The sequence below is a fragment of the Bos grunniens genome, chromosome 21 (genome assembly GCF_055505025.1).
Source record: "Bos grunniens cultivar Pamir isolate PY7600 chromosome 21, Bosgru_T2T1.0, whole genome shotgun sequence".
Classification (NCBI taxonomy): Eukaryota; Metazoa; Chordata; class Mammalia; order Artiodactyla; family Bovidae; genus Bos; species Bos grunniens.
This window is the reverse complement of record NC_141185.1, coordinates 4240553-4253827: the sequence shown is the minus strand read 5'-3', so window position 1 is coordinate 4253827 and position 13275 is coordinate 4240553. Positions and strand designations below refer to the sequence as shown.

The 13275-nt window shown below is 53.4% G+C and overlaps 1 protein-coding gene and 1 long non-coding RNA gene across 12 annotated transcripts in view; one reads left to right on the top strand and one right to left on the bottom strand.

Annotated features, from left to right (window-relative positions):
• Positions 1-8768, bottom strand: part of LOC147348943 (uncharacterized) — a 94693-nt gene extending 85925 nt beyond the window's left edge. For 5 of the 10 annotated variants that reach the window (XR_015149416.1, XM_086362940.1, XM_086362937.1 and 2 more), the window contains exon 1: positions 7433-7740. The gene's annotated coding sequence lies outside the window, so the exon portion shown is untranslated. Of the gene's footprint in view, positions 1-1342; positions 1578-7432; positions 7741-8532 lie in introns of those variants that run through there. The other 5 variants (XM_086362941.1, XR_015149415.1, XM_086362945.1 and 2 more) reach the window with 5 other exon arrangements.
• LOC147348942 (uncharacterized) overlaps positions 6258-13275 on the top strand; it is a 39416-nt gene continuing 32398 nt past the window's right edge. Inside the window, exon 1 of one of the 2 annotated variants that reach the window (XR_015149418.1) lies at positions 6258-6715. This is a non-coding gene — a long non-coding RNA (uncharacterized LOC147348942). Of the gene's footprint in view, positions 6716-6927; positions 7103-13275 lie in introns of those variants that run through there. The other variant, XR_015149417.1, reaches the window with a different exon arrangement.

The window sequence follows — 13275 nt, the reverse complement described above, 5'->3', positions numbered from 1 at the left end:
TCTGCAGACTGCAAGCCCCAGGAGGGCAGAAACTGTGCCCATCCACTGACCATTTACCCCTGTGCCTGGGCCATTAGACGCTCAATAAAGGTTCACTAAATAGGTGAGTTAAAGACAATACACAGAGATGCTGAGCTTAAGCCAACAAGGCCCACGAATCAGAATCTGGAAAGATCCTCCACATCAAATGTTGGGAGGCTGTCCATTGGGTGCTTCTTTTCTGGGCTGTTGTTGTTCAGTCGCTCAGTCGTATCCAACTCTTTGCGACCCCATTGACTGCAGCACGCCAGGCTTCCCTGTCCATCACTATCTCCCAGACTTTGCTCAAACTCATGTCCATTGAGTCGATGATACATCCAATCATCTCATCCTTTGTCCTTCTCCTGCCCTCAATCTTGCCCAGCATCAGGGTCTTTTCCAATGAGTCGGCTCTTCACATCAAGTGGCCAAAGTATTGGAGCTTCAGCATCTGTCCTTCCAATGAGTACCTTCTCTTCTGTGAGTACCTATTAAAGTCTGCAAACCTTGAATTTGCTGCAATCCAGGATAGACTTATACAGGCCAAGAGAGTCACTCAGTCGTGTCTGACTCTTCGGCCCCGTGGACTGTAGCCCACCAGGCTCCTCTGTCTATGGAATTTTCCAGGCAAGAATACTGGAGCATGTTGCCATTTCCTTCTCCAGGGGATCTTCCCTGCCCAGGGATGGAACCAGTGTCTCTTACGTCTGCATTGGCAGGCAGGTTCTTTACCACTAGCACCACTTGGGAAGCCATGCAAATCAAGCTGTAGGGGAAAGAGATCACCCCATTGGCTTGCAGCCTGGTGGAGGATGGAGGCCTGGTGATGGAGTGGGGTCCCTGGAGACAACACCATCCCTTCTCGGGCCATCTGTTCCCTCTCCCTGGACCATCCTGTTCGTGCATCATCCCACAGCATCCCTTGTCTTGATGAATGCCAACTAATCCCATGGGCCTCAGCTCAGGCAACAGCTCTCCAAGGATGTGTCCCCTCCTTGCTCAGCCTGGATGATGGGTCCCCCAAAATTGTCCCGTTTGATGCATCTGACACAGCGCCTCTGCCCTGTAACCAGTGCTCTGAGGCTATCACCAGGCCTTGGGCCAAGAAGAGGCAGAGATAATTTCTTCTTGACCTTGACGGCAGTGACTTCACCCCTCGGCCTCAGGCAGTTTCTGGATTTGCTGCTCCCAGTCCTCTGATCCTCTGACCTTCTGTATAACCCGGCTCTCTCTTCTCCTGTCTACACCTTCACCTGCTTCCCCAAATCTTAATTGTGCAAAATGAAAGAGATGCTTTACTGGTATAAAGAGCTGGACACAATACCTTGAGATCTTCAGTCGAAACGGTGCTGACGTGAGAAATATGAAGAAGAAGTTTAGATGAAAACACTGCCGTGGGGCAGGCATGGCCTCTGCTCCTTCAGAGGTGTTTATCGGCCAGGTTTTAAAGCTTTCTATGGTCGGTGCCTCCAAGCATCATGTGCTTAAATATATATGGTTGCTCAGTCACTTAGTCGTGTCGGACTCCCTGCAACCCCGTGAACTGCAGCACACCAAACCTGTGGGTGAGAGATCAGGCAGAATGCCACCACTTCAACCACCTTTCTCAAGTCCATCTTGTTTCTCTGGAAAGTTCCAGGACACACCAGGAGAGCGCCTCTCAGCTGATGCTTCCTGTCCACTCCCTCCCCACCCTTTCCAACCCAGGGAATGCGGGCCCCCTAACTCTCTTCTTTCATGAGTGTAAACAGACATCTCCAGGACCTCCAGGTCCTAAAGCCAGGACCTCTGGAATGCACACAGAACCCCAACAACCCCCCAAAAGCCACATCACTAAGACAGGACCATTTTTGCTTTGAGCTACTGAATGGATTCCTGAAGCGTTGCCTGCAAAACTGAACACCGGCCTCATAGATCGGTCCTCTCCAGGGTTTCCACTTTACCTGCACATGTTCCTGTAGGTCAAACACTGTGTCCAACACAACATAAAATCGAATGCAGATTTCTGACATTTCCAAGAGGGCACACAGTCTGTGTGCATTTATTAATAATTGGCCCTTAAGGGTCTAAAAGAATGCAATCAAATTCACAAACCACCGGTGACTTTTCTTACGAAACAAAAATGTCACCATTAAAATATACATCCCAGTCCCATTTGAATCGAATGGTGGCTATTTCTGTGCAAAGTATGTGTATCTCTTGAAACAGCTGATGTTTATTCGAACTTAACATAGGTCACGCCAGCTTACTGAGTCAAAACTGGACAGGAGAGTAGAGGTTATGTAACCAAGCCTCCACCCCTGCAGGAGGTCCGTCCACACGCTGGTGGCCAATTTCCATCATTTTAAGGACCTCTTAGTACCTTAGGTTCTATTAGTCATGTACAGTTTATTTTCGTTCGAAAGGTCAGAGGCAAATGAAGTCACTTGCTGCTTTTCTCAGCCTCAGAGACTTTCCCAGCAGGGGGAGGAATGAGACATGGCCATCGGAGGTCACCTGCTGTCCCTGGCACTTGGTCCAGCCAGGAAGATGCCTCCAGCTCCCACTCCCCTACCTACAGCAGGACATGTGGACTCGCAAATGTCAGAACGAGCTCTTCTGATATGCTAAGCATGGTCTTTGGTCCCTACATTACTGTGGATTCTCTCAAGATATATAAGCATTCTCTAAACAAAGACTAATGCTACAGTTAAAACTGACCCACGCGAAAGGATCTTGAAGGATCCTTGAATCAGCGCCTTTCTTATTTAAGGAAAAGAGGCAGAGTTCTGTAATCCAGGACCACAGTCCCTCACATGCGAGCCCCAAACTCCAAAAAAACCCCTGAAAATCAAACATTGTTTCCTAAATTTAGCACACAATCCTGACGTGAGGTTATTTATAGTCTCAATTTTTTTATGCCTCTGAAAGTGAAGATGCATATGTTTTCTGTGAAAATGCCCACAGGTTTGATAAGGGAACACTCCCAGGCTACAGGATTCCATAAGATAGTCTCTACACTGTACCCTCCTTTTAAAATGTGAGAAAAAAAAAAAAATCTAAGCTCTGGAAAACAAGTCCCAAAGGTTGTGTGGACTAGTAAGGTCAAAATCGAATGTAAGGGGCCTGGTGGTTTATCAGGACAAAGATGCCCCAAAATTACTGTGAATAAGAAGGGGGATATTTAGGACTGAGACGGATGACCTTGCCTTGACCCCCAGCTGTCCTTAATAAACCCGCAACACAGGGCACCCACTCACCCATCACCAGCCCAAAATCCCAATATTAACTCTGTGTTGAATTATTAAGTCTCAAGGAGGAACTTTTCCCTTGCTTTGTTTCTTTCTCCATCCCCTAGAAGGACACCAAGTGAACCCACTTAAAGTGAACCTGAGCCTACATATTTTCTTAAACCACTGAATTGGAACAAAATCACAACACTGAAACTGTTCTCCAAAAAATAATGCGGGCAGAATACGCGTTTCATCCAGTCTAAGGCCCCAGTCGAAGAGACACAGGAGAAGGTGGTTAGGGGTTTCAGGGATGGCAAAGACTTAAACCATCCAGCCATTTGTTGAAACTTCCTCTCAGGGAGAAAGAGAAGAAGCTTTCCAAAGTTTTTAAAACAGCTCGCAAAGAGTGCCACATGTGCATTTTAACCTGGCGGTCCTCCAGACCAGCTCTGTGTCTTGTATACCTGCTTTTTCTCTAATGTTGAGCTGAGAATCTGCTACTCCAGAAAGAAGTTCAGTGTCTTGGTTGAACACGAAGACTCTTGGGACGGCCTCCTTCTAAACCACACTGCAGCTCTAAATGCTAACGCTCCTGGTTTGGTTAATTTGATTAAGTGGTGAGAAAAGACACCTTGCCCACAGATGGATTGTTAACACATTTGCACTGAATTCTAAATGTTAAGTGTTCCTCCTTCAAGTTCCTGAGTTATTTTCATCATTTTCATTTCTTCCTGTACTGCAGCAATTGCTAATCTCTTTGTTCCCTGAAGAGTTTTGAAGGTGGCTTGGTTCACATCATTTTTTATCTTGTTACTTTAATCACGCGCTATTGACCAGACTGGAATTCGTCAACCTCTTCAGAGTCAGCCCTATCACCAGGTTTTCGGCATGCTCCTTGAAGAAGGTGCCTGTCTTCCGCCTCCCCGGGCACGCGGGGACAGTCCTGGATGGCACTTTTCCTAAACAATTCAAGACTGCGGGGACGAACAGTCTCGTTCTAGAAGCCAGCCCCGACAACACCCCATGCAGGTCACCTGCCAGAAGACGAGGCATCGCAGCGCTTTGGGAGTCTTTTGCTTGTTTCTCAGGAATCTGCTACTTTTCTTGGGCAAATCAAGACTACCCAAAGCAGACTCAACTGTTTGGATTTCTGGATTTGCTTTTGTTTGTTTTTCTTCCACTTTCTCTTGCAGTCCAACTGAGTCATATTCACTTTTTTAAACAGTTTAAAATTCCATTGAATTTAAAGAGTTTGATTTATGTTGTTTGAAAAAGTCCAGGGACGGGTCCTGTGAGTTCAGCGCAGAAGCATGTTGTCTTTGCTCGCACCTCCAGGGACTGGGTGCATCTGTTGCTGCCACCCAAACGTGGTTCTGATTTACACATCCACGTGCAGCTGACTGATGGATGGCCCATTCTGTGGGTGCAGGGTGCTGACAGAGCCCTGGGACCAGTGTAAAATGACACCTACTCTCAAGACACCTCTGTCATTTTCTCTTCTACCAGAAACATCCCCAAAGTCCAGCTATAGCAGGAGAAGGAAGCACAGGGCAATGAAATACAGACTGGAGCACAGGGCCCTCCCTAGAGGCCAAGCAGAGGAGGCAGTTCCCTGCAGCCCGATGGGGGCCAGGTCGATGTGGCTGTGATCCTGGTCTGAGAACTGCAGTCAGGACAGGTAGACAGGAAGGCGGAAGGTGTTTCAGGTGGGGACAGGGACTGAGGGACGCCTACAGGCAGGACCAAGAAAAGCTGGTTAAGAATCAGGGAAGAAACTGATACGGCCAAGGCAGGAAGTGTTGAAGGCCTAGCTACAAAGTGCCCGAGGTTGGATGTGTGTGTGTGTGTGTGTGTGTGTGTGTGTTGGGGTCGGGGGTGGGGGGCGGAGGGGGCATGGCCTGCTGCCCTTTTGAACCACCTAGACGAGGAGAGGTCCCTATGCATGCAAGCAGAACAGATGTAAAAACCCAGCAGTCTGGCTGCGGGTGCAGCATGCATTCAAAACAAGAGGTCAGAGGCCAGGGGGCTGAGCCTAGAGGCAGCATGGCCAAGATGGGCCATGAAACAAGAAAAAAGGGGGCAACTTTGAGAAAAAGCTCCAAATAATTGATGACAAATACAAACTATCCAAAAATTAAGCATCCTTCGCATGCTCATTTTTAATTATTCCCCTTATAGATTTAGCAAACAACCCATCTGCCTGCAACTGAGGCTCAGTGCACCACCACCTAAATTATAATTCTTTCATTATGAGCCCATCACCTCTTCTCCCTTCCTGAAATTAATCCAGGAACTGCCAGATACAAATGTCTATTTAATAAAATGAACATCTGTGATGACACACCAGGAGCAAAATCCTAGTTGTTCTAAACCCGGCATTTTGCTTTGACAACCAAGTACCTGTTTTATTTTTTAAATACTTTCTCTCTTCAAAACACCTGCTTTCTCTACACATTGACTTCTAAAGGAAGAGATTAATTTTTATTGGCAAGAACAGAAGTTAGTCTCAACAACAACAAAGGAGAAGCTATGCTCTAAAGAAGAGCTGCCTGCTACATGAAATAATACCCAGGAACATCAACCCAAACCCACAGAACCAAGCAAGGCCAACCCCGTTTTCCCACATGAAAGCCACAGTGTGATAAACCTCACTCCCTTGGAATGGAGCTGCAGTTCTTATTGTACCCGTGCGGCCACAGGACCCCAGTCCAGGGTGGCTGGATTTCCATTAGAATTGCCTGTCCTTCACTGCCTTCTCCTCCACCCCTCCTGCGCCCAAGTCCAGTTATTCAGTGAGTTATAATTTGGCACTAAAATTCAATTAAGCTGAAACTTTGGTCATACGTGGTCTTTATCTCAGCAAAGCATAATTTCTTTGACCCATTTTCCAAACATCAGCTGATCGATTTGAAAGCGGACAGAGGTAAAAGTTGATTTCAATCGCACTCACATTTGTAGAAAGTGGCTGGGGAAAAGAAAAAAAAAAAACTTTTAAAACTTAAAAAAGAGAAAAACTTCAAATAAACCAGATGGGGAGTTACTTATGAAACTGCTTGAGGTTTTCATAGCCCTTGTCAAGCAGAGACCTCGGCCCGCTCGGCAGACTTTAATTAATGTCCACTCCGGCCCTGCAAGCCATTTTCCCAATGGAAATTTCGATGAGAAAGGAAGGAATGCGAGGTTCAAGGCCGCGCTGTTGTTGAGTGGGCTGCGGGACTGGGGACTGAAACCCCGCGGTTCCCCCATGAGCCGCGAAAGTCTGTGGAAGTATTGAGCACCCCTATTGAGGACTGTGGGAGTCTGGGCGGCTTAATGGGATTGTGTTCGGTGCTTCGGGCTGTCCTTTAAAAGATTCCATGGCACCAGCGAAACTCCAATAATAGGGCCTCTCTAATTGCTTTCTGACTTTCTATGAAACTTTCTAAGCTATGCTGACATCCTCGACTACAACGACGGAATTCAAGAGTGGAGAAAGGCGAGACAAAGTGGGTGTGCGGAGAGAAAGCGGTTCTCAGCGAAGCGTGTGGGAGGTGGGGGGTAATTCGGGGGAGGGGAGATGGGGCGGGTGTTAAATCGGTGCCGGGGAAAGAAAAATATGAGTGTTCTCTTTTGTGCGAGACAAACAGCCGAGCGCGGGGAGGTCGGGGCCGGGGTCACGCGGCTCCGGGCTGCAGCTGCCGCCGTGGGGCGGGCGGGGGTCCCCGGCGGCCCCCCGGGCGTCGCGGCCGGCGGCGGCGGCGGCAGCCTCGGCAGGCATTCCGGCGGCGCGGGCGGCCGCTGTCCTCGCGCGACCCCGACCCGTCCAGAGCGCGCCCCGGGCGACCCTCGAGGAGGAGCGAGGGGAACGAGTGCGGTCCGGGCGCCCGAGCAAGGTAAGCACTGCGCGGGGACGCTCGGCCCTCGAGCGCGCGCTTTCCGCCGCGCTGGGCCGGCGAGCCAAACAGAAGGCCGCGGGCCGGCCCCACCGCCCTGGCCTGGTGTTCCCTGTGCGCCAGAGGCCCGACGCCGCCGCCGGAGCCTGGGACCCCGGAGACCAGCCAGCCTGGCTCCCGACTGGTCCTGGGCCAGGCCGGAGGGCCCAGCGGGGCTCACCGCGAGCCCAGGAGGTCAGACAGAGCCCAGAAAGCCCGCGGGTGACCTTCCCGGGCCGCCCACGGCGAGGGCCACCCTCCCTCCGAACCACTTAGTGGCAGCGGCCTTACCAGGGTCCCGGCCGGGAGCTGGGCGTCGGCGGGCAGGCGGCGCGTCCCGAGGGCTCTCGGTGAGCCCCGCAGCCGCCCCTTCGAGCGCTCCCAGCGCGCAGGCGCAGGCCCAGGCCGGAGGAGGGCCCGTCCAGGCCGGCGTGGGGGCGCGGGCTCGAGTCCGGGCCTGGGTCGCTGTCCTGCCCGGCCACCGGGTCACCCGAGGGCGATGGCACAGTGGGGGCAGGGGAGGGGGATCGGGGGCGGGGGTAGTTTGAAGGGGCAAAGAGATGGCGGCGGCGGCGAGGCCCAGGCGCCTGCAATCAAAGGCTGGGGACGGCGGCCCGCCGCGTCGCCCCAGGCCAGGCCTGGGGCATAAAGGACCTTTATCCTCAAGTGACACGGCCGGCGGTTTCCCCTGCCTCCCCCGCCCGCGGCCTTAATTGGGGCCGGCTGCTAATGTGATTAAAGGCCAGTTAAATGTTTCTCGGGGCAGACGGTGGGAAGAGACCGAGACCCCCTTCTCCTCCCCGGGGTCACGCCAGGCCCTTGGTCAGGGGGTCGGTGGTGGTGCCAACCCCAGGACGGCCTGGCCAGGGGCCGGCCGATTGTTCACCCCCGGGAGGGGAGTCCGCGGGCGGGCGGGCGGGCTCCTGGGGCTTTATGTAAGCCGGTGGGCTTTGGGCCCGGCCGGATTTGGAGATTCTTTTCGCACAGTTTCCATTTTCTGGCCTTTGGAACGGCGCCCCAGGCCCTCGGGGCCCTCCCCCTCCGGTGCCTGGCGCCCGCGGGGCCCAGCCGCCCAGGCTGGCCTGGGGTTTCGGGGCGTTGGGGGTCGGCTGGGCTCGGTCGGAGCAGGTCGATTTGGGGGTCTCCCGACTGAGGACAGGTCTCTCGGGATGGTGATGCGGGACTGGCAAATGGTGGCCAAGCAGAGCCTCCCCCCCCCGCGCCCCCGCCCGCGCCCCGACCCGCAGCGCCCCCAGGCCTAGGTCAGGGCCAGGTTCACACGGCCGCGGCGGCGTGGGTGGTCGCGCCCTCCCGGGAGGGCTGGGCGTCCCAGCCTTCAAGGGTCGCGGGGGGCCGAGAGCAAGTGTCTGCGCCGCGCTGCCCTGCCGCACCTGCTTCCGATGGCGCCCGCGGGCTCCTGCCCTGTGCCCACACGTTCTGGGGTCTCCTCCTCTAGCCTGCCCGACTTGACGGAGGCCGTGCTCCCAGGACAGCTCCGGGGCGCCGCGCTAGGCGAAGGTCGAGCCACTGCCTGCGGCGGCGGAGTGCGAGCTCGGAGCCCCGGCCTCCTAGATCGTTCCCTGCCCGTGGCCCTGGGCCCGGCCGTGCGCTCACAGGGGTCATTGCTGGGGGGTGGAGGTGGAGTCCCCTGCGGGGGGGTCCCCGAAAGACCAAGAGCCTGGCCCAGCCCAGTTCCTACACCTGTGAGGTTGCAAATCCGGAACTAGTCGGGATAGGGGAGGCAGATAAAAAGCCCAGTGGAAGCCAAAAGAGCTCAGGGTGTCCCGACAGCTGGCCTTGGCCGTGCGCTTCGGTGGCGGCGGCGGCTCTGGGGCGCACGGGGGCCGGGCAAAGCAGGTGGGACCCGCGGCTGGAGCCGAAACGCAGGCCGCGCACCTTCATCTCGTCCCCGCGGGGTCTCCCCCACGCCTCCGTTCGCCTCGGTAAAGACCCAAAGGCCGCGCGGCACCCGGGCCGGGGGACAGCGGGAGTGCGCCCGGGGGCTGCGGGCGGAGCCGGGCCTCGGGACGAGGGTAAGGTCCTCGGCGGCCCTGCCGCGCCGCGCCAAGAGCCGCGACCCCGAGTCCGGGCAGCCGCCTCACGGTGCCCACGAGCGACACTTGCCATTTCAAGCACGACACGGTGTTTAAAACTAATGTGAACTAAGCAAGCGTGCTTCCGTAGAAATTTTACAGGTCGGTTGTTTACTCTTCCCCCAAATATTCTCTGAAATAGTCGGCAGAACTTTTACATATGTAACAAATGGTAGGTTGAACAGATCAGAAGATATGAAATGAAAAGGATGGCGTTTGAATGTAAATAGAGTGAAAGCAGACGGTAATTTTTAATAATATTTTTTGTCAAAATGTACAGTGGCTCTCAAATTTTGTCATGTTCAAATTCTATAATTATTTGATATTTAAAATACCCATTTTGTGTATTTTTCAAACAAAAAGAAAAAAAAAACAGTAAAAAATTTAAAAAAACAGAAGCTGGAAACCAAAAAAAGCCTGAAGAGAAAATGGGCCATGAGGAACCAAAGCCTTTTCCTGATATCCTGGGTTTTTGTTTTGTTTTTTCTTTTTTTCCCTAAGATCCCGGAGGAAAATACAAGCGAAAATAAAATTGTTTCCTATTAAACTAACACATAGATGTAATTAATTTCGTTCCAGATGGGTCTAAGGGACCTGGCTATTGTAGTGTGCTCAGAAAACATTAGATTCAAGGTGATTTTACTTTCTCCAGCTGCTCAGAGAACTGTAAGGAAAAGTAAACAGGTCCAGCCTCATGATTTTTTTAAAATATCTGCTTATTGAACACAGATAAAATTAGAATCATCTTCTACTTGAGATAAAAGTTGCACAGGCAAAATCACCAATTTTTTTTTTTTAACTGAAAGAATATCTGGTTTAGTTTTGTACAGAACAGCACTATTTCACTATTATGTAACAAACTGAGTGACCTTGGCTTTGTTTGAACTACAACTGCGCTTAAATCAGGGACCCCAGTGATGGTTAAAAAGGGAAAAATCCGTTTTTCAATCCATCTCCCATTTGTACTGAGATGGCTTTTCCAGTGATGTTGTTTCAATAAAGGAGTAGCTTAGAGTGAAACAAATAAGCCGTGTGTTCTTGGTGAATAATTTTCTGCTTCAAAAAACCAAACGTAAGTTGACTACGGCTTTTTAGGAACAACCTTTAAACTGGACAGGAAAGGGGAAAACGTGTTTTGTTGTCTCTTGGAAACGCGGGAGAAGAGCTGAGAGGCAGCCGGTCGCACTGCAGTTTGAGGGGCCCTGCGGTTCCGCAGGCGGGGGCTTACTGGATGGAGGACCAGGCCAAAACGTTTGTTCGTATCTATGCCAACGCGGCTCGGACCCCTTATGTGTGTGAGGGTGTGATGGGAGACAGTCAGAGGGTCGGGTGTGCAGTGGGGGTGCAGGAGGTGCCGCGGGCGTGCAGAACAGACCCACACGGCAAGCCTGGGCAACTCGTACCCTGCTGCCCCTGTGTCCACGTTTGGTCCCGTCTGGAGGACCCTCCTCCTCCGTTTTATGATGTTTTCCCTCCTTTAAAAACTCTGGTGGCCCCCTCAGCAGCCTCGTTGGGGGTCCATTGGTCATTTTCACAAAAACAAGTGACCAGAGTATGGACCCAGACCTGGGATGCGAGACACCCCTAGGCTCCCCTGGCACCTGGAGAGGCCCAGCCTAACCAGCACGGCTGTCTTTGTTCACGCCACGTGAAGCCAGGTGACAGTGCTTCCAGCCTCCGTCCTGACTATGGACACGGTGGAGTTATGTGTGTGTGAGAGTGTTGGGGGTTTTTTTTTGTTTGTTTCTATTTTTGTTTTGTTCTATGTGTTTAGTTCACAGAAGGAAAACAAAGGCCCCTTCTGTGGCACCTGGGCCAGGCAGTGTAGCAAACGGGAAAACCAGGAGGGCAGAAGGAGCATGTGGCCTCCTGTGGGAAAGCCAGCTTGCTTTGTGCTTGTTTATTACAACTGAAGGTTTCCAGGGGCCTGTGTGCGTGTGTTCGGTTGCTCAGCCGTGTCCGATTCTTTGTGACCCTATGGACTGTAGCCCGCCAGGCTCCTCTGTCCATGGGATTCTCCAGGCAAAAATACTGTAGTGGGTTACCATGCCCTCCTCCAGGGGATCTTCCCAACCCAGGGATTGAGCCCACGTCTCCTGCATTGCAGTCAGGTTCTTTACCACTGAGCCACCTTCCAGGGACTTAGAATTGCCCAAACAGGAGGCCTGAGACCAGGAAGGGAAGGAATCCCCCTGCAGGGTTGGCATCTGAAGGTTCTCCCCAGCCTTCCTTGGGGAGGTTGGCCCCCAGCACCCTCTAAGATCAAAACAGCCAGCCCACGTGTTCTGAACATCGGAATGTTCAAAGATATTTAGAAAAATGGCCTCCAGTCTGGGAGACCTTAAAACTTGATGGAGATAATAAACAAAAGGAGTGGCAGTGTCTGGCAATGCCCAAAGGAGGGGAGACAGCTTCACTTGAAACTGGATGCACTGTGGTTTTTGCTCACATCCCAGGCTTCCAACACAAGTCTGGCCTTCCTCTGGTTAGAGGAGAGTCATTAGGAAAGAGTCAGGTACACGGGGCCAGCCCCCCACTCCAGCCAGAGTCAGTGACCTGATTGGAAAACAAATCTGATCACCCCGTGGCCGCCTTCCAGGTGCCCACTGCTGGCTTCTTCCCCACAGGCTCCCAGGCCAGCCTGGCATTTCTTGGCCCCTGACCCCCCATCTCCACATCATCTGGACATCCACCTCCTCCCCAAGGCACTCTGCTCATCACCCACATGGAGTGTGGCCCCGGAGTGGGAGGTGTCTGTCTCTGCCCACCCCCTGTGATTACACAGGGTTTAGCGCCTCTCAGAGTAGAGAGCGCCCTGGTGGAACAGCTTTGGGACCTGGGGTTTAGGGACCTTGGGGCACCTCTGGCCAGCAGGTGAGGGACTCCGTGGGACTCACGAAGAGAGGACAACATGGCCAGTGCCAGAGCCTTGGGGTCCCCCTCATTCAGCTGCAGCCAAACCTCAACACGCTGAGCACCCAGACCTCACACAGGGGCGCCACCCCCTGCCCAGCCAGCGCGCCAGCATGAGGGTAGGGCCGCGGCACGGAAACCCTCCAGCACGGCCTGGCTCCTGTCCTGTGCCCGGCACCGGCGTTCTTGTTCAGAGAACAAAAGCCCGGAGGCCCCTGAGGAGCCGAGAAAGGCCGAACGCAGTGGCTTCCAGGGCTTGCTGACGGTGGCTGGGGTGAGAAAGGAGACGGCCAGTCTCATCCCAGGGCACTCATAGCGGCTTCACGTGAAATAAGGGGTGACCTCTTTGTACACACAGAACCAAAACACTTCCCCAGAAGAGGATTTCTCTAACCGCATCGTGAATTCTGACTTTTGTTACCCTTTCCTTCCCAACGATGGCTGCCACCTGCCAGAGTGATGCCCTCATCCCAGTGGGCTGCATCGCGGAGTTCATAGATCCCTGTTTTCAGAGCTGCGGGGGTGGATGGAGGAGCTGGAGACAGCCCAGGGTGCCCACAGTCCCCAGCTGCTTTGTTTCCTGGGTTCCAGCCCCGGAGTCAGAGCATCCCGCTGACACTCAGGCCACCACTTCCTAGCACCCTGGCATTGAGGGTGTCACCGCCCTTCACTGGGCTTCCTCTCATAGTGGGGTTGACAGCACCCACCTCCTTGGGTCACAGTGCAAATCCAGGGAAGTCATGCTGGAGGTAAGGGCTGGGCTCAAGGTACCCACGCACCGGCCACTTTCATCCCCAGGCCTTCCTGCCACACCTCTGGTCCTGCCCAGGATGCCTGCCCCCAAATAAGCCTCCCAGCAAAATCCTTCTCCTGCTGCCAGCCCAGCTCCAGGCTTCTCTTCCTGTCACTTCCTGGGTCCCCACGGCAGGTGTGAGCCCATGCAGTCCAGCACAAGATTCTCAGAGCCTGGATGGAGTCATGCTGCCCCCATGGGACCCCAAGGCACAGGGGACAGACAAGGGGTCTGTACCACCCATGCCAGCCTCTGCAGACAATCCACTGTTTGCTTGGTGCCCTGGTGCCAGCCCTGACAGCAGTTAGGGGGTGTGGGTGCTGCTCTTCTCCCAC